Source organism: Manis pentadactyla, chromosome 3 (genome assembly GCF_030020395.1).
Source record: "Manis pentadactyla isolate mManPen7 chromosome 3, mManPen7.hap1, whole genome shotgun sequence".
Taxonomy (NCBI): Eukaryota; Metazoa; Chordata; class Mammalia; order Pholidota; family Manidae; genus Manis; species Manis pentadactyla.
This window is the reverse complement of record NC_080021.1, coordinates 93,262,899-93,282,794: the sequence shown is the minus strand read 5'-3', so window position 1 is coordinate 93,282,794 and position 19,896 is coordinate 93,262,899. Positions and strand designations below refer to the sequence as shown.

The following is a 19,896-nucleotide window of genomic DNA, read 5'->3' as shown; positions in this document are numbered from 1 at the left end:
TTAATAAAAAAAAACATTTTCATAAAGACTATTCATAACAAGTATTAGCAAACTGAATCTTACTTTTAGTGTAATTAAGTAGTTTGATACTTAAAGTAATTCTAAATTTACTCTAGCAAAGGGCTGTTTTTTTTTACTGACAGAAACAAACATCTATTTTGATGACTCAGATTTTCATTATTTAGAACTATTTAGTAAAGTATCTATTTACTATTTACCAAGTACCTGCAGTATGTACAACACTGAGCTACAGGCTAGGTGAGAATATTATTTCATGATAATGGTCATAGTTCAGATTTTTAAAATTTTAAAGTAATCAATAATTATACTGAGTAGTTTATCTACATCATCACATTTACTCTTCACAGCAATCAACCATATGAGGTAGAGAATGTTTTTGTTTACACTTGGAGATGAGCAGATTGATGTCCTTGGAGACTGTAAGTGACTTTCGCAAGGTCACACAACTGTATGGAAAATCCTGCCTCTCATTAAATTCATTCATTCATTCAAGAGCACTTAGGGAACACCCTCAGTGTGCGAGTACCATGCTTGGCTCCAGGGACAAAGGGATAAACCAGAGAGACACCCTGTCATCATGAAGTTTATAGCTTAGTAGGGAAGGCAGTCATATTAAGAGCTGCAGATCATGTTCTTGGACGGCAAAAGAAAAGAGCATGTTACTAAGTTTCCAAGTACTTCCTCAATCACATTGGAAAGCGCCAACTGGGGACAGGGATGGGACCCGCTTGAAGTTAATAGGAAGGGAGGGAGCTGGTGAGATGCATGGTGATACAGAAAGTACCAGTCGTTAAGTGCATACTCTGTGCCAGCACCAAGGACCATCAGCAAAGCTCCCCCAAGGGCTGGAGGAAGCCAGTCCATAAAACACTGAGCAAGAGCAGCAGGGTCGGACGTGCTTTCTGAGAGTCCCTCTGGTGGCAGGTGGGGAAGGAGGTTCAGGGAGTTCACTGAAATGTGACAGCAGGGTCCCAGGTCAGCAATGATGGCTGGGACTCAGGGGGGCAGAAAGGATGGACTTTGGGGAGACAGACCAGAGAAACAGAGCTTTGGGACTAGCTGCCAATGTGGGAGAAGAGGTCAGAAGACTCAAGGATGAGCCTAAGATTTCTGGCTTGAGCAACAAAATAAATACTGATGATGTCTTTTTTTTTTTTTTCCCACGAAAGAGGCTTTATTACCTGAAAGTGAGAGTGGCTGCCCCAGAGGGGGGTGGGGAGAGAGGGAGAGAGAGGGAGAGAAAGCAGGGAGAGCAGGGGACAGAGAGGCAGAGACAAAGAGAGAGAGAGGGCAGCCTGATGACGTCTTTTTAAAACAAGAAACTCTGATATGAGCAGATTTCTAGGGATGGATAAGATGGTGAAGTTCCATTTTGGACATTCTAAGGACTAGCAGCCATCCAAACACAGATCTTCATTATCCAACAATGAGCTCCCCATATATTTTATAAGATGAGAGATTCAAATAAAATGTATTCCAAAACCCTTTATTCCCAGCTATAACCTTCTCTGAAAGCTTAATTTAAACATAAAATAAGGACATTGATTTTCAGTTTGTTTCTGCAGGCTGTGACTTACCACATCTTATTCCTTCTGCCCTTGAGAAATTTCACTACATAGGCCCCTGAGGTATTAATTCATATGAAAACTTACAAATCATTTTTGTCAAACTGAATCCATGTCCCCTTACCATGGAGAACAGAAATATAAGCATTCTCTCATATGCAAATAACATTTTAGTATCAGACACTAAGAAGACACTAAGAATAGAATGACCTTCTATTCTAATTGCTGCTGAAAGTGAAGTCTTTAAGTTTGTTAACCTAAAGCCAAGACTTTCCATTCTGTCAGTTTTCCAGGTGGTATGACTAGTTTATAAAAATAGCATGTGAAAGGTCACTTTATTTATGCATATATTTTTAATCTAGATTGCTTTCGAGGGTATCCCAGGAAGTTGCATTTCTCAAAGTTACTGGTTTACCAAGTTTTTCTTTATGATGGACACTTACCCTTGTTTTAACAATTTTCACCTAGGCTATAAATACTGTAGCCATTTTTTAAAGCAAGGATTATGGGACCTCAAGTTATATATTAAGTTCTCCAGTTGGGTCTGTTAGAGCAGAGCCAAAATTATTCTGAGGAGAGACATGGCCATGCCTATGAAGCAGTGAAGAGTATTTTCTTTTTCTTTAAATTTCAGGCACAAGTTCTTAGTATTCTAACCCAGCCAGGTTATTCAAACACATACCTCTGAACTCAACTACCAACACAGATTAGCTATATCCCAGTTATTAGTCAGGAATTCACTGTCAAACTCACTAGTGCTCAGTAGTTTTCAAAAGCTCACCGGAGAAAGAAAAGCTACCTGCCTGGTTGTTTGAAGGATGTTATTCATCCATTCCTCTCTACATGATCTGAAATTCATTCCTGAGTTAAGCCAGATCACTACAGAGAGCTGCATAATTGGATATTAAAATAATTACTTTCTAAAGTTAATCAATTACTTTCTCTAACTTTCCAGCTCCAAAAAGAAAAATGAATGAAGATTCATTCATTCAACTATGACTCACTGAACAACAATATCCAAAGAATTACGTCTACAAAACAGAATAAGACACAGTCCCACCTCTTAAAGGCCCTACCTATCTTTCTAAGTATCTTTATCTATTTGTAGAGACCAAATAGATAGAGTCCCATTGGATAATCACAAAGATGGCAAAATACACAGGGAGAGACCCTGCCCCCCAATCCCCACCAGAGCACAGGCAGAGGGAAGGTGAAGAATGACTGAAGAATTCCAAGCTCTCCTAGCATAATGTCCCTTGTCCTCCGGGGAGTCATGTGTGCTTAAGGATCAAATGAGAGGAGGTGCAGGGGGTGCTGTCCAATGTCTAAGTAACTTCCTAGTTGAAGGGAAGAGTATTAGCTATGGTGCCCTGGGCTGCACACAGAAACTTGAAATCAGCTTAGTGAATACACAAATTTATCATCTGACATAACAAAAGGCCCAGAGATAGGGCAGCCTCCAAAGTCAGATTTAGAGGCTCAATGATGGCATCAAGCACCCTCATTCTTCCTGCCTCTCAGCTCTGCCTGTCTCAGGGTTGGCCTTCCAGTTGAGGTAGAACAACGCAGCTTCAGCAGTTATAGGCATCACAGTAAGTCACAAAGGGCCCCAGGGAAGAAAGGGACCCCTTTTCCCTGGTCCTCCTTAGGAAGGAAGAAATTTTCCCAAAGACCTTTGAAGACTTCTCTTCAAGTCTCAATATCCTGGACTTGGGGACATGCCCATTTATAAAGAAATTAGTAAGGGCCATGGGATGACCGCTCAAGGCTCACTGTAATCCCTTGGGATGTGGTCTATTTGAGAAAATCAACCACTTACTGCTACAGTGGCATTAGGAACACAAGCCAGTTGGCTTGAAAGAAGTCCTTTCTTTTAGGAATCTCTCGTAGGCCAAATTTTTTTATATGTGCATTTTCTCACTTCAAGGAGATACTGTTTTTTCTCTACTTTCAATGCCTAGAAAGCAAGGCTGATGGAAAATTATCAAGTCATATCATACTACTCATTTTGCAGCCCAAACTCATGCATGTCAAACAAAAGTTACCAAAATCTAAGAGTTTAACTCCACCTTCAGTGGTCAATAGGATGTTATTTCCTTTTACATCATGGTGGATAGTTTTGTTGCAATGAAATGCTGAAGTCCCTAAAAGGTCGGAAATATATAATGACTTTTAAAGAAAACATCAAACAACAAAAACAACAAATTTTTAGGTGGATGCATTTGTGCAAAATTAATAGGAAATACATGTTAAGATTTAACACTCAAACATTCTTAAATGTTTCACACTGAATTAGCTCAATCAAAGTACATCATTTGTACTTTGGACTATATAAAAATTCCTAAAACCAGAGTATACCCTTGGCTCCTATCAAATAGTTTATTAAAAGAGTGTTGATCTCAATAGAAAAAGAACATTCTATAAACTTCTTTTAAATAATGGGCAAATAAAAACCTAACTATTAGTAAAAAAACAAAAATTAGCTACCTTCATCACAATTACAATCATTGAAATGCACTTAAGAAATCAGAACTCAGCATTCTGTTAACAAAAGAGGGTAGATTTCAAATGGAAAAAAGGAATTTCTTATGCTAAACATTTCAGATTTTGCATATACTCTTGCACCAATAAATACTAATGTAATGATTTTTTCTAAAACTAGGATCCACATTTTTTATTTAACCAGAATGCCCAATAACTAACACACAAACAATTTAAATGGCCTTACCAATAGTGCTTCAGGCAAAATATAGGCAATTATGGGCTCACTCATTCTTTTGCCCTTTTTCAGGAAGACTTTTGCGAGATCAGTCACCGATCCTCCACTGCATAGCTATAAAAACATATTTCAAGATATATATTAAAATAGATATGACATCTTAAGTACATGCTATGAAAGCTTTCCTGAAAATACCTTTAAAAATTGTTGCAATTTTTTGTTTCAAATGATTACTTCCATCATCTATATGCTTTCATTAATCAAATGAATATATAAACTTGCATGAGTGAACAATTAGTGACTCTAACACAATTTTCATATGAATTACTTTTTAGAAGAGAATCTGGAGACACACAGGCTTGGTTTTTGAATTCAAGGACAAGAATCATGATTCTACAAATTCATCCCAAATATCAGGATCTAGAGCGTAAAACTATTTTTGAGTTCTGATAGCTTAATAATGCAGTAAATTCTATGACTTCCAAACATGGCTATATACTATTTTATATGTGCATTAGTTTTAAAACATGCCTCCTTTCTGGCAAAATTTCAGAGTGTATTGAAATAAGGATCACAATTAATATTCTAGAAAATTGTGTTTAAATATGTTTCTCAGATTCTTTAGCCTCCTCCCCAAAGTAGGGGAATGTAATGGAAAAACAAGAGGGAAGAACATGATAAGGGAGGTTTTCACCGTCAGATTAACCAGTGTTAGGTAACAGTAAATCCCACAGGAAACTTTCAAGGAGTTTCCGATTTGAAGAACAAAGAAACACTGGTATTAGCAGAGGAATTTGAGAGGGCAGATAAGTCAGTAAATGGTCCCGATGAAGCTGTGACCTCTGGGTACTGGATCCCCTAATCTCTGACCTTTAGCTTTTTTGCATTTCACCCCACCTCTCTTTGGGGCTCTTATCTGTGGTCTTCTTGCAATCTAAAATTGCTTTAAAAAAAAATACAGTCTAAAAATTCACAAAATAAACAACACAAAAACAAACCTTAATGTAAACTATGGACTTGGGTTAATAATGTATCATTATTGGCTCATCAACTGTAACAAATATTCCATACAATTGCAAAATGTTACTACTTGTTAAAACTGGGGATAAGGAGTTTATGGGAACTCTGTACCGACTGCTCAATGTTTCCACAAACCTAAAACTGTCCAAAAAATAAAGTCCATTAATTAAAAAAAAATCTAGCTGTGCCAGCATCAAGAATTTTTGTAAAAGTCTTAAAATAACAATGGAGCAATAAAGAATTAATACAAGTTATGATAGACCCCCTATAATACTGTTTCAGAAGCAAATTATCCTACTCATGGTTGCATTTTATATTCAACAGTTTCTCATAAGTGAGGCACTAATGCAGAAATTATTCTTGATAACATAAGTTGCTGTTGTAATAGCGTTTTTGGTTAAGAAAAGATTTCTAGAAGAATTATTCTTTATTTCTTTATATTCAACAAATATTTCCTGAATTGTTACTATGTACAAAGCACCAAGATAGGTGCTAACATGGATCAAAGGCAGACAGAGCACCTTTTGCCTTTGCTGGGCTTAAAATACAGCTAACAGTGGTTTTCAAACAGGGATGATTTTGCCCCAAGGATGATTTTGCTTGGAGGTATCTCTGAATGTCAGGACTAGATGCTACTGGCACTGGGAGCTCAGGGGTGCTGCCAACATTGCACTGAACAATCCGCTATTGATGTCAACAGTGCCAAGTTTGAAAAACCCTAAATTAGAGCTATAATTGCCTGGATTATATGCTAGGTCTTGAATTATAGTTCTGTGGATAATTACAAGCCAGCACTGTAGCATTTCACAGACAGACTGATAACATCAAGTTGAAGGGAAAAAAAGAAAAGTTTTAATGACGGAGAGAATCTGCCTTCATATATGTTGACAAAAAGTCTCCTCTAGGTTATTTTGATACATTTACATTGGTTATGGCGTCTTCTGCAATAAAGAAATTTACTTTATGGGGGGGAGAGGGGAGAACTCAAATTCATCAACTTTTTTCTTAATGTTCTGTCCCTGATTTTATTGTTGTTATCCCTTTGCAATGATTAATTTGTATCTGAACTCTTTCTAAAGATGAATAAAATGAAATCACGTCATGAATTTTCTAAATCCTCATTTAGAATTAGTAAAATTTCAAATATGCTCTTGGATGAAATTAAAATTTGCTCAACTAGCATAAAATGCATTCCCTGCAAAAGAAAAAAAAATTTAACTCAAGTACATTTTTTTCCATGAATATGAAGGATTAAAAGATATAAAATGAAGTGTAAATGTTTTTAATCTAGGCAACAGATTTTTAAAAATACAAATGATGTTATATTTCCCTTTTAAAAGAATTGCATCCAGGTGAATGAATACATCATAAACAGTCTACACAATTCTTAAATCACTAAGACTAAAAGAAGGATTTGTAACAGAGGACTGAAAAACTGTTAAGTATAAGTTTGCAACATGAAGCTATTTTAAGCCCTTAACATTCCTTAATCAAACAAAACTGAAGTATAATTTTCTTAAACCAGAGCTACACTAATTAAATAACAGAGCAGCAGTGAAAATGAATTCTCTACTGAAGCTGTAGTCAAACATTTTTTTCAAAAAGCCCTAAATCAAAAGCAATGATTGTCCATAAACAGACCATTACAGTTACCGTCCCAAGACAGCCTTTGTAAATTTTCTGAATGCACTCTGTCTTTACTATGTTGGGAAAGCATATGTGATTTTTACTCCTATTTCTGAAAAAGGACTGCTAATTTCTGCAGTTGGTATTCCTGGCTTTTGATGTTTTTCCATTTTTCTTTATCTTATCTATAAATAGATCTTTATGGATCTATTTCTGGACTCTATCCATTTTGTACACCTATCTGGCTTTTCCTGCATCAATATCTACTATGTCAATAACTATAGCTTCTTAACAAGAATTATATTTGGTAGGAGAAGGCTTCCTGACTTCATTGTTTTTTTATTTTAGGACTGTTTCTAAGGCCTTTTGCTTCATCTGCCCATTTTCTGTGAGGCCACAAAAGCAGAAACTCTATTTTTGCAATATTCATTCTTGTTTTTACTTTGCTTATTTTATAAAAGTGCTACCATCACTGATGTCTGGATCTTTTTCTAGATACGAGTTTTTAGTAAATGCCCATAAGTGAAACCTTGATCATATGGTAAATATATGTGCAATGTTAAAGATACTGTTGTACTCTTTCCAAAGTGATTGTGCAATTTCACACTGCCTAAGCAATGTGTAAAAGTTCAGCTTGCTCCACAATCTCACCAATACTGTTTTATCAGTCTTTACTTTTAGCCATTGGGTGTGTACTAGTAGTTTCACCATGGTTTTAATTGGAACTTCACTAAAGATATTGAACATATTTTATATGTTTTTGTGAAGAGTCCAAACTTTTGCTTACTTTTAAAAAAACTGGGTAATGCACTTTGTTAGGTGAAATTTCCATCTCCTCCTAGTGAGCTAAGAATGTTTATCACAAAAGCATGTTGAATTTTGGTATGTTTTTCATGATTTTTTTGCTCTTTGATTCTGTTAATGCAGTGAATTATGATGCAGTGAATTTTAATATTTAACAAACTTACTTTAATGTTTTAATAAATTTGCATTCCTGGGATAAACTCCACTCAGTCATGATACATTCACATTTTTATATATTACTGGATTTTATTCATTAGTATTTGGTGAAGAATTGTTGTATACACATTCATCTGGAATGCTTATAATTTTTTCTTCCAATGTCTTTGCCTTCCTTTGTCAATATAATGCTGGCCTCACACAAGACACAAGATCATTAGTTCTTTTGTAAAGACTTCATAGGATTCTTTTTTCCCAGAATGGTGCTATGAAGAATTCTATGGACCCATCGCCAGTGAAACAATCATAACAAATGAAAATTATAAAAATGAACAACCACTTAAATTCTTTGGAAACTGTTGTAAAGGATATACAGCAAATCAAGAAGCACTCAAGAATATACCTAAATCTTGGTAGGAACAGCAAGACTCTGTGCACTTGAGCCACTCTCTTCCTCCACCTCCCAACTAGCGCAGAGTGACAACAGCTATACTCTGGGTGAGTGTTGCCAAGAAGACTGGGTTTCCTGTCCCTCCAGATTCATCCAAGGTCTACAGTAGCTTCCTGGGATGGGGAGACCACCAGCACTTCTCACCCCCTCTCCCAACTCTGTACTGCAGAGCTAAATTCCTAGAGTGTGTGGGGGACTCCATCCCTCTACCTAGCCTCCATTCATATAATGGATTCCTAACTCAGGAGTGGCAGGCCAAGAATAACGGGGTTCCCATCACCCACATCCCAGCTTGCTTGCAAGGCATGGGTCCATGCCAGAAGAGACAAGCTGAGAAGATACTATTCTATTGCATTGCATTAATGATGTCATTCTATTGCACTCGTTTTCAAAAATTAGTGGCTACTCTGATCTTTTATCTCTACATGTAATGTGACCTTTATCCTCTTGGTATTTTTATAATTTTCATTATTAATGTTCAGCATCTTAATTGTGACACATCTTAGAGTGGTTTTAGTTTATTCTACAAGTGGGATTTTGAGCTTCTTAGAGCTGTGGCTTTTTAGTGTTTACCAAATTCAGAAAAATTTCAGCTACTACTTATTTAAATATTGTATCTTCCCCTACCCCCACCACCCCGCCCCCCAGCCACCCCAGTTCTCAGACTGCAGTTACAAGTAGATTAGAATACTACATAATATACTGTGGTCAAACGGGCTTTTTTCCCCATTCTTTTTTCTCTCTCGGTGCTCAGTCTGGGCGGCTTCTATTTTCTTGTCTTTAAGTTCACTGATCTTTTCTTCCATATGTCTAATCTGCCGTAAAACTCAGTATTGTGCATTTTTCACTATAGATACTGTGGCCATCACTATAGATAACAGAAGGCCATCTTTTCACATGGTATGGAAGGTACCTCTTCAAAGTTTGACATGTTTGACCTAATTTCAATAAAACATACCAAATTCTGCATTCCAAAAAATTACTGAGAAAATACTAATGAGAATGGTACCATCACCTGATAGGTATTTCCTAATGTATAGTTTTGTGATACATATAATTTTCACATTACTTTTATAATGTGTAAACTGGAAGCAGTATTTTAAGGCCCTATTGACATATAACATAATTGACTCATTTAAGTATGCAGTGGGATGTGTTTTGGCAATTGTATGCAATGATGTAACCACTAAATCAAGATATTAAACAGTTCCCTCACCCTAACAGGTTTTAAAATCCTTAGGAAAACACCATAAACATCGATAATGTTAGCAACAAGAAATTGATGATAAAAAAGGAACTCGGATGAAATATTTTAATGTATATGGTAAAATTATATTGATTCACCAAACAGCAAAACACTTTGGGTCCCTTGACTTTTTCCCCCTGAAATAATACTATACTTGCAATCCTCTTCAGGGAGCTGATGCTGTTGGAAGAATTAAGTATGGCTAGGGAAGAAAGATTCACAAACATGATATATAGTATTTATATATTTCCTGGGTTAGATGAGTGTAAGGAAGTACATTTAGCCTGGTTTTCCAACTTGCCCTTTAAACAGAAAATAAAATGAAATGACTCTAGGTAATTGGCTATCTGTTGTGCTGCAAGTACACCAAATAACAGCCTTTTATATGAGAACTGGGAATGGTTGTTTCAGCCTTATGAACATAAAAGGAACCATCCCATCAGTCTGCTCCTCCACTGCAATTGTGCACAGCTAAAGGAAGGAAGGAACAATGCTATGCTATTAGAGCAATCCAGAAGCCCAGCTTCCCAATCCTGCCCTGCTTCCGGGACCTCCCACATAGACAAGCCTGCAGCGGCTTCATGTCCCCTTCTGTGGACATGTTATCTCCAGGGTAGAAACATCAGAGGGTTAATAACTAAACAAACAGCAGCCACTTATTCACTTACTCTAACTTATTTTCTTTCTGTCACCGTATGTTTCTTTTTTAATGACAAATCTTATCTTACTAGATATAAGTATAAAAACAGAACTACACATGACAGATGAAAGCAGTATTTATATCTATGAAAACCACTTCAATTACCTGAAATGTGCATTTGAGAGCCTTTATGACTATCTGCCTAATTTTTGTGCTTCCAAGTACCACCTGTAATTTTCAGTATTTGATTTCTTGGAAGGGATATAATTTTAAAGACAAAAATTGTTATAATTGGAAAGCAATGAGAGAAAGCAATGTCACTATTAAGAGTGAACAAATCAGGACTAATACAGATAAATAACAGAATACAGTCTGCAGGACCACTGTGAAAGGAGTAATTATAGTTAAGACTGGATTATGAGGGAAAGAGTCCCTTAACAGAAAGATATCCAAACTCTGAATTTTGGCTCCCTTATGGCTGAAGTCCCACATAAACAGTCCCTGGAACAGAAGACTGTTTTTGTTATGTGATTACAATGTGGCTGTTCATCCAACCAAGAAGGAAAATTACAGGTAAATTTGTTTTCCCCTTGTCTTTTCAGTGGCAAATGCTTAATAACAGACTGATTTAATTCAATTTTGACTCTGTTAAGTCTCTCAGCTCAGTGATAAACATACAGAAACCTAACCAACTCCCACCTCCTCAGGTTTCCCTCCAACCTGGCCACTGACCCTCAACACCACACATTAGAACTTAAAGAAAATGCAAAGCCAAAAGAGGTATCTATAGTTTACTAAGCATGTCATCAAGAAATATGGTAGCAATAAGCAGAAATTAATGTTAAGTATGGTATTTCAAAAAAATCATGTTAGTATTTCATAAGTAAAAAAAAAAGTTAGTTCTCCCCTTATGCCTATATCACTAGGAGAACCTAAGATGTAAGTGACAATAAAACTCCCACAGGCATTCTGCAAAAAAAAAAAAAATCAGTTCCCACAGAAAACTTTCTTTCCCTTCTCTTATTAGTTTCGTTATAAGCATGTGACTAGAATTTCAGAGGGCAACTAGTGCTCTTTTAATAAATATGGGCAATAGAGTCTGAAAATGAACATACAGAGAATTTATAAGGAAATTTTGCTAAACAGGGCTTTGTATATCACTCATGATCAAAGAGTATAACAAAATGAAGGAAAAATACAGGAAAGAGAAAAATTGTATCAAAGTGGAAGAATAATTAAAAATCATGACTAAATAATAAAGAAAACAGGCCGCCCAGCAAGAGCTGGGGAAATATTTTTCTTAGGATTTCAATTCTGGATCGAAGTATAAATAAAATGATTTTTCATGGGGAAAAGTCACCGAGCAGGAGTTTGTCTGAGCAGGTGTAGCCTCCCCACAGGCCAAGCTAATAACAGGGTGTAACACCAATTGCTCACCCCTCCAGGACACCCTCTCTGTGGAGATACATGTTGAAGCCTGGCACTGATAAAATGACTTTCTGTATAATATTACAGCCTCTCGTTGGCCACTCATTTGTGTCCTTGGGTAAAATAACTTATTTGGGCTTTATTACCAAAGAAGTATAATTAGTCATTTTGTAGAACAAAGTATTGATGTCACAAGCCAGTTTTCTGAAAAGCCTCTAAAGCAGCACCTGCACCATTCATGTTTATAAATCAGATAATTGCACCTTGAGCCACTTATGTGTACATGTAATTAGCCTAATTTACATATGCAAATCAATTATCTTACATACAGTTTGCCAACTTTGTGCTTTCTTTATGCTCTTCTTTCACTACTTTGTAAGTTCAGTTACATAAGATTTCTGCAATACTATTTTAATAAACTACCATATATTCTTTTTCCTCAAGTCACTTTGGAATATTTACAATACTTCCACCTGATAATAAAATAGAAGGACAAAGTTCAAAGAAGATATTAATTCTATACTGATTCATTATATCAGGAAACTGCTTCACTTGTACTGGATATTCTAAAACCATTTTAATCAACCTTTTCTACTCTCTCAAAAGGACATTTAACTATAATCCAGAGTTTCCAACTCTCTCCTAATCCCAAGTGACAATACTGAGAAATAACAATATAATTAGAACAGGGATTTGACAGTCATAAAAGACAATGATTGATCTCATTCAATATTTTAATCTCTGGACAGAGATTTATACCTTGTGCCCAGGCCCATTAGGCAGAATACCTGAATCTCCATTCAAATGCTAAACTGAAAATGATTCTGCATGGAAAAAAAATAATAAATTATTGAAAAAGTTTTGAAGGAAATAATGATAAAAAATTTTATGTTCAAGACTACATTAAGATTTGCACACCATTACATCTCAAATATGCAAACACAAACATGAAAGTAAATTTTTAAGAATTTTCCATTGACATAAGGCAAAATAGTCTAAGTTCATAATTTGTGTACTATTACTTAGGCAGTTAAGTTTAGATCAGTAAAAGCTTTGCTTTGTCTTAATGTGTAATTCAACTAAAAACAAAGCTATCTTAAACTTGAGAAATCAAAATAATTCTGCCATCATAATAAATTGCCTATTTTTAAAGAGCACAACTGGTTATTTTTAAAAATCTTTAAACTTCTATAAAATACTTTAATACACAGTTTCAGATTTTGAAAAAGTTCTTGAAAATACTTTTTTACAACTATGAAATGCTCTATGGTTCAACTAAAGGTGGCAGATTTAACAGATAAATTTATTTCCTCTCACTATAAATCTTCATTAAAATGATAGCAAAAGAATATTTTAAAAGTATAAACCACAAGAAAAAAGGAGAGCAGTGGACAAGCAATTTCAACAAAATTTTTCAGTATGGAAAGCAGATAACCTAGTGACAACTGGTTTAGCGACGCAGAGGCAGCTTCATGCTGAAGTACTAGCTGAGGGCTCTGAGGTCACCTGAGCAGATCAGCCCAAGAAGAGCTAGTTAATAGTGAAAGTGGAGGCAGAGTTGGAAGAGGAGGAGCAGAAAGCAAGGGATCCTTTGGAAGTCTCTAATCAAAGTGCTGACACTTTCTTACCCCACATGCAAAATATCCACATCCAGGAGCCTGCCTGGGCCCTCCTCTGTCACACACACCCAGGCAAGAGACTGAAGTTTTGTTCCCTAGAGAAACTGAATGGAAGGGACTCAAGATGTGGTGACACCAGGGCAGTGGATAATGAGTGTATGGTGCATACTACTACATGATGTGCCAGACAGAGAGCAAACCTGGAAAGAGGAGGCCTGGAGGTCCAGGAAACTTGATTCCACCCAAGGGCACAGCAGAGAGCTATCAGAGAGGTCAGATGACAGACCTCCAGAATGGAGCAGGGGGATGAAGGACTCCAGAAGTACAATTTAAGGACCTTGCCAAATTTCAGAGTACAGATTACAAAATGAAAGAGCAGAGTTCAGCCATACATTTCCAGGTACATCACCTGCTCAGGAGAAGGTGCACCTACATTATTATTGCTCTACAGTACAAGCCTTTTGGTTATATTTGCTTTTAATTAACAACATCAATGTATTTATTTTGAAAAAGATAAAAATGATTGTCCATCTGGAATTATATTAGGTGAAAAAAATTTCATAAATAATATTGCCAATCATTTTAAACATACAAAAAAGGATGAAGTAAATTCATAAAATGTTACAAGTGGTTCTTTATATAGCCTTAAGTGTTTTCTACTATGATCGTCCATTATTTGTAGAATCACTTAAAAACCATAATAAAAAAAATATATATATAAAGTATGGAAACAATATAATTAATAGTGATTATCATGCCCCTGCAGGAAAACCAATAGAATATTCTGAAAGAAATACAGTAATTAAATGCTGATTAACATCATAATGGACACAAAATATGCCATTACAGCGGTTAAATAAAGGTTCTACTAGTCTTTGGTTGGATAAAAGCAACCTTTAAAACTTCTTATGAATTTTATTAGCATGAAAGATTACCTCTTGAATAATAATATTCTATGAAAATTAGGAAAAGCACATTGTTCTAGGGCTGGCAGTTACCTTAGAGGGATACCTTTTAGTACTCCTACATTAGAATTGTCCAAACCAACTCTTGGGACTTGAAAAGACACATTCTGCAGTTCTTTGGGGACAACTTATTAAGTACTCAACAGCATGTCTAATAAGGTATTTTTTTACCCCATAAATGTATAACTGGTTTTGTACTTTATGTCATTAGTATTCAATGAAGACAGAAAAAAGAAAATCACAGCTCACCATTTTTGTCTAATGAAGCCTCACTGACACTAATTTCCTCTTGTTTACTAGCACCTGGCACTGAGCCTCTATCACATGTTAGTTGAACAAAATATGGATGAAGTAAATATAAGGAAGTCCCTTTTAAGCTTGTTCTTCTGTAAAGAAAATAACCCTAGTTTCTTTAGTCTTTTATTGTGAAGATATTTTCTTTTTATATTTAATAGTCTTTGTGGCTTATCTTTAATTTCCTTATGTGTCTTAAGATGACAAGGCCAGAACTGGACACAACATTTTACTGAGGATGTGACCAGTAAGGAACATTCTAGAAGAACTGCTTTATGGTGTCAATGTTACATAAACATTAAGTCATTCCTATACCACATTGTAAACATCCACCTATAAAATCATGTGGAACACTTACCTCGAGAACCAACCACAGCTTATCTCCATTTATTTCATCCTTCTTAAAGTACATCCCATAAAATTTAACAACATTAGGGTGGTCAGAAAGTGCTTTTAGTATGTTATACTCCACTTCAATCTCTTCATCAATATCCTAGTTTCAAAAAGTCATAGGAAGAGAACTGTGAGAAAAACATGAATAATGTCAAAGAAACCTATTATAGACTACCAAATACAGAATTTTGTCAAAGCAAAGTCTTAATAGCTTTTCTTGTTCTCAGTATTATGTATTGAAATTTCTCGTAACATTGTTTATGGGGAGAGATTGTAAATTTTCTTGCTAATCAAATACATATCTGACTGTGTTAATCTCATTGACTTAAAAAGGAATAAATAAAATATTATTTTTGTATGCAATTAGAAAGAAACATGCATGGAGAACTACTCCAGATGATTTTCCTTTCTTTGTAGTATTAACTTTGTTTCAATGGCAAAGCCACTGATCTGAAATAAAAACTCTTAGTTGGTTCATTTTGTTTTTGAAATACAGGATATATAGAGGTTTTCAAATACTAGTCATATAAGCAATAAATTCCCACCTTTCCAAAAAAGTAAAATAGAGTTAAATTATAGAAGATGGCATATAGCCTTTAGTTAGCTAAAGGTCCATTTACCAGAAACAGAAGAGGTTGCTATCTTTTCAAGAAAAATGCAAGATAGACACTTTAGTCATGTTTCTAGAAAAACACAATACATTAAACAACTCACAGAATAATAGATGAGAGAAAGCTTAAACTGTTTTTACAGTAACATTTAGTGTCCACACTGTTTGAAGACAGAACCATGCAATCACAGAGCTGTAAAGAGTTATGGACCAGAGCTCTAATTTGAGAGGAACAAACTAAAGCTCAGAGAAGTTAAAGTCACAGAGCTAGTTAGCAAAAGATGCAGGTCTAGATTCAAAGTCTACCACTTACTACCTTCTTTTTTTACAAACAAAGAATAGTTTAATAAAGTGAAGTACACACTCAAGAAGGGAGTGTGGGCAGGCTCGAGACAAGCAGCCCACTTACTATCTTCTAATTCTGTTCATTTCATCTCTTTCTTGGAAAGAAATTTACTAGTTCAAAATTCATAATAGTAGGATCCTTTTAATAAAAAAGCCATTCTGTAAAATGCTTGGGTGCATTTAAACTTATTTGATTAAGATTTTAATCTCATGGTTATAAATATTTTTTATTCAACTTGGGACATGCTGAAGAGTAAATAAATAATTCCTAGAAAGGTATATATGTACCATGAAAAGAATGAAAGCAGCCATAGAACAAACTTCATACTACAGTTATGAACTCAGTATGTTTCAATAAAACAATAGAACAATAAAACAAAACATGGTTTATAAGATAGTAGTACACCAATAGGAGTAAATTATGAAAGAATAGTGGATTCATGAATCTGTAAACCATTCATTCTTCTCCATTAAGAAGCAGGGAAATGGGAGAGAAACCCTAATTGTGGGGCCAGACACTGAGATCTAGGGGAAGGCCTTTCTGTTGCCACCATGAATCCCAACCTGTAGCTACAAAGACTGGACGCAGGAGGTACAGTCACTTTGATGCAGCTTATTTGTGTCTGTCTTCTCTCAGTGTAAATGGTCAGAACTTTCCATAGGGTAATATGAAGACCTTCAGTATCAGTTAACCTGAGCATAGTACTTCTCATTTTTTTTCCTCCAGTGTATCTAAGTTATTACTTAAGAATAAACCCCCACTCTCCCTCTCTGCTCAAAATATATGAAGCACTGTGGTTATAATGGGTTTAGTAGAAATAAACTATCGAAAAATAAAGAGCAACCATAAGATGAACAGAGGTCCAGGACCTTTTGCACTGTTGTATGTTTGTTCATGTAAGAGCTGTGACAAGGTCTAGGACTCCATGTCCTCACCGCACACATGATGTCACTTCATCAAACCACAATCCCATCACGTGCAACCATCAAGTAATTGGAGAAGGTTCTCTCCATAGACGTTGGGGCATTATGTGATGGCTGAGTCATTCTGGCTCACCGTGTGCCATGGGGGTGCCACTTTTTTCCCAGGAGCTGAAAATGCTTCCAAATGGTCAGCTTTCATCCCCAGAAAAGAATCTTGTCAATCTCCTCATGCTCTTTAAGGCAAAGGCAAGGCTTTGTAGGATCCCTTATCGCAACTGCTATTCCAAAAAAATCAAAGGAAGATTCCACTGGGGCATCACTTACAAATAGGCCATGAGGACTAAACCTGAAATCCAGTTTGTCACAAGGAACTTTACCCTGATTATACACCATTTCTGCTTTAGAAACATTTGAGCAAACCTGAACAGCCCTTCTCTGAAAGATATCTAATTTTTAAAAAACATTTCTGACTTAGCTTGAGAGATATTCTACCTGAAACCTAAATAAAGGCAAGAAGAAAAGGTCTGGTCAAAATGACATTTGAGGAATACTTCTAGACCCATGCGACTGTATTTTACAATTTTTGAAATCTAAAATTATATTAAATCAACTTGAGCTGTTGAGAGCTATATTTATGTAATTATTTGTACTTGATATTTATTGGCTTATTAAGTATTTATTGGCCCCATAATAGATGTTAAGCAGATAAATGAGGAAAAACTAAGTAGACTTTCTTTTTACATTTTCTTCAGGTTCTAACTGACGCTATAACAAATAAATCAAGATAATATGCCTACAGACTTTTTAACTATTCAATACAGATAAAAACAAAGTTAATTAGTGGGAAAAAAAGTAATGTGACTTACATGAATTGGATCCAGAATTTGGACTGCTGCTTTTTGGCCATTTTTCTTGTTCAACACTTTAAAAACTTTCCCGTAAGTTCCTTTGCCAATGGTTTCGGTGATTTCCTATGTATCTGAAGGATCAGGGAACTTATCAAAGATGATCGTTTTTCCAATTAATGGAAGCATCTCAAAAGTCTAAATCACTGGAGACAAAAAGTTGTTTCATCTACATTTGATCAGGGGTATTAAATGGTACACAAACTCATGGGAAATTACCTAATATTTTCACTAATATGATGGAAGAAGATACACAGCAGTAACCAAATGTACTCAGAGTCACAGAAAATTTTAATTTCCATTCTTTTTGCAAACAGACGAATATAAGTTTAATAGGACTTTCTAAGTAGGGCTTTACTTTTATGTTTATTATAGTCCCATATTAATTGCTATTAAAATTCTTTTCAGATTAAAATATGAGGACCATATTTAACTCATTTTGATGTAATGCTGTATATTTAGGTATTAATATAATGAATCAAAGAATTTTAGAATGCATCTTAGAAATGGTAAAATTCAACTTCTTCATCAAAGCAAATCCCACACGTTAAAGTGATCGTATCGTACAGTCCTGCTCTAGGCAAAACCCAACACTGAGCCCATGCATTGCTTTTGGGATGGAATTTCTTTTAACATAACCTACTAGGTCCTTTAAAATATGGACCTTATTAATTTCCTAGTCTTGTATCTCAACATTTCTTCTCTCAGACACTCTGAACCAGCACGGGATCCTTCAGGTCATTTCTTTCTTGCCTGAGGATCTCTATATACACTATTCCCTCCCATTTCTGCCTGTGGTTTCTTAGCAATCTTCTAATTCCTTCTTATCTTTCAAAACTCCAGCTTAGACACGACTTCCTCCAAATGGGACCACTTTCAATCCCATTTGGGTTGAATGACCATCTCCGTACTCCAGTGGCACCCTGTTCTCATTTTCTGGTATGACTATATGCCTAGCACAGGGCACAGTGCTTGAAATAATTAGGAGATCATGGCCAATGCGGTCAGGTGACTTTAAAAAGGAAATTTTGCACAGAACCTGAAACAAGTTCCCAGATTTCTTGATTTCCGAGTAGTGCTTTTAACCTTTTACATCCTTGCTATATTGCATTCAGCCATTTGTATGAAATTACTAAAAAAATGAAGGGCTCCCAGAACTTCTGGTGACCATCACATTTTTTCAATTATCTATGCAAAGCCTCACTCTTTTCAATGTTAAAATGTTGATATGTTTTTATATGAATGCATACAGAGAAAAATATCTATTAATAAGTATGTTTTAATATTGCATAATAATATTAGCCCATGAAATTCACTTCTCTATCCACAACTTTCAACCTCATCCATGCCTCCAATCCATGAATTCCTCACTTTCTTTATATCCATCAACTTTCCTCAGCCTCCATTCTTCTTCATTTTCTCCTTCCCCACTCTAAATTCTACTTCTTGAATTATGTTTCATAATTCATCAACACTCTTGTTCTGCTCTCTCTCCAGGACCAGTCTCCTGGAGTAAAAAAACCCCAACTCTGGTTAAACCTTACATCTTCTTTACATCTGTGATGTAGCTGGAAAAACCACACAACGGGTTGACTAGTTTCCCTTCAAACTCACGATTAACAAGTAGACCCTTAACACTGCCCAGCAATCCTACTGCATGTTCCTGGTTTGTATACCTGCTTCTCTCTGGAGTGACTGCTTCACAGTGACCTCTCTCTCCAAATTGTTCTCTCATTGCTTGCCCACCCCCTTCCACAAAACTTCCCAACTGATGCCCTCACTTAATAATTAAAAAAATAAAATCAATGATAAATTCCTTAATCTTCTCATCTTGAAGACTACAAACCAATGTGCATCAAACATGAATCTGCTCTCGTTATCTATCTTTGGTAACCACTGTTTGGTCTCAATTAGTCTTCTCGTTTTGTCCTATGGCAGCCTTCAGATCTTAGCACAAACATCACTTTCTTGGGAAGACCATTCCTGACCAACCTTTCCCACATAGTTTATTTCTCCATTAGAATGTAAGCTACAAGAGGGTATATAGACTTTGTTATTTTTACTACTGTATCCACAATTTCCAGAACAATGTCTAGCACACGGTATGCAATTAGTAAATGCTGGCTAAATGGGCAAATGTTTCTTTACCTTTTAATTCTGACAAC

At 35.7% G+C, this 19,896-nt stretch overlaps 1 protein-coding gene and 1 pseudogene across 1 annotated transcript in view; both read right to left on the bottom strand.

Moving 5' to 3' along the window:
* The window catches only part of LOC118913910 (serine/threonine-protein kinase TAO1-like), a 232,030-nt gene extending 216,993 nt beyond the window's left edge, over positions 1-15,037 (bottom strand). Inside the window, exon 1 of the mRNA XM_057498123.1 lies at positions 14,913-15,037. The gene's annotated coding sequence lies outside the window, so the exon portion shown is untranslated. The remainder of the gene's footprint in view (positions 1-14,912) is intronic.
* Positions 3,727-17,860, bottom strand: LOC118913911 (myosin-IIIa-like; annotated as a pseudogene).
* Positions 17,861-19,896: the final 2,036 nt, after the last annotated feature.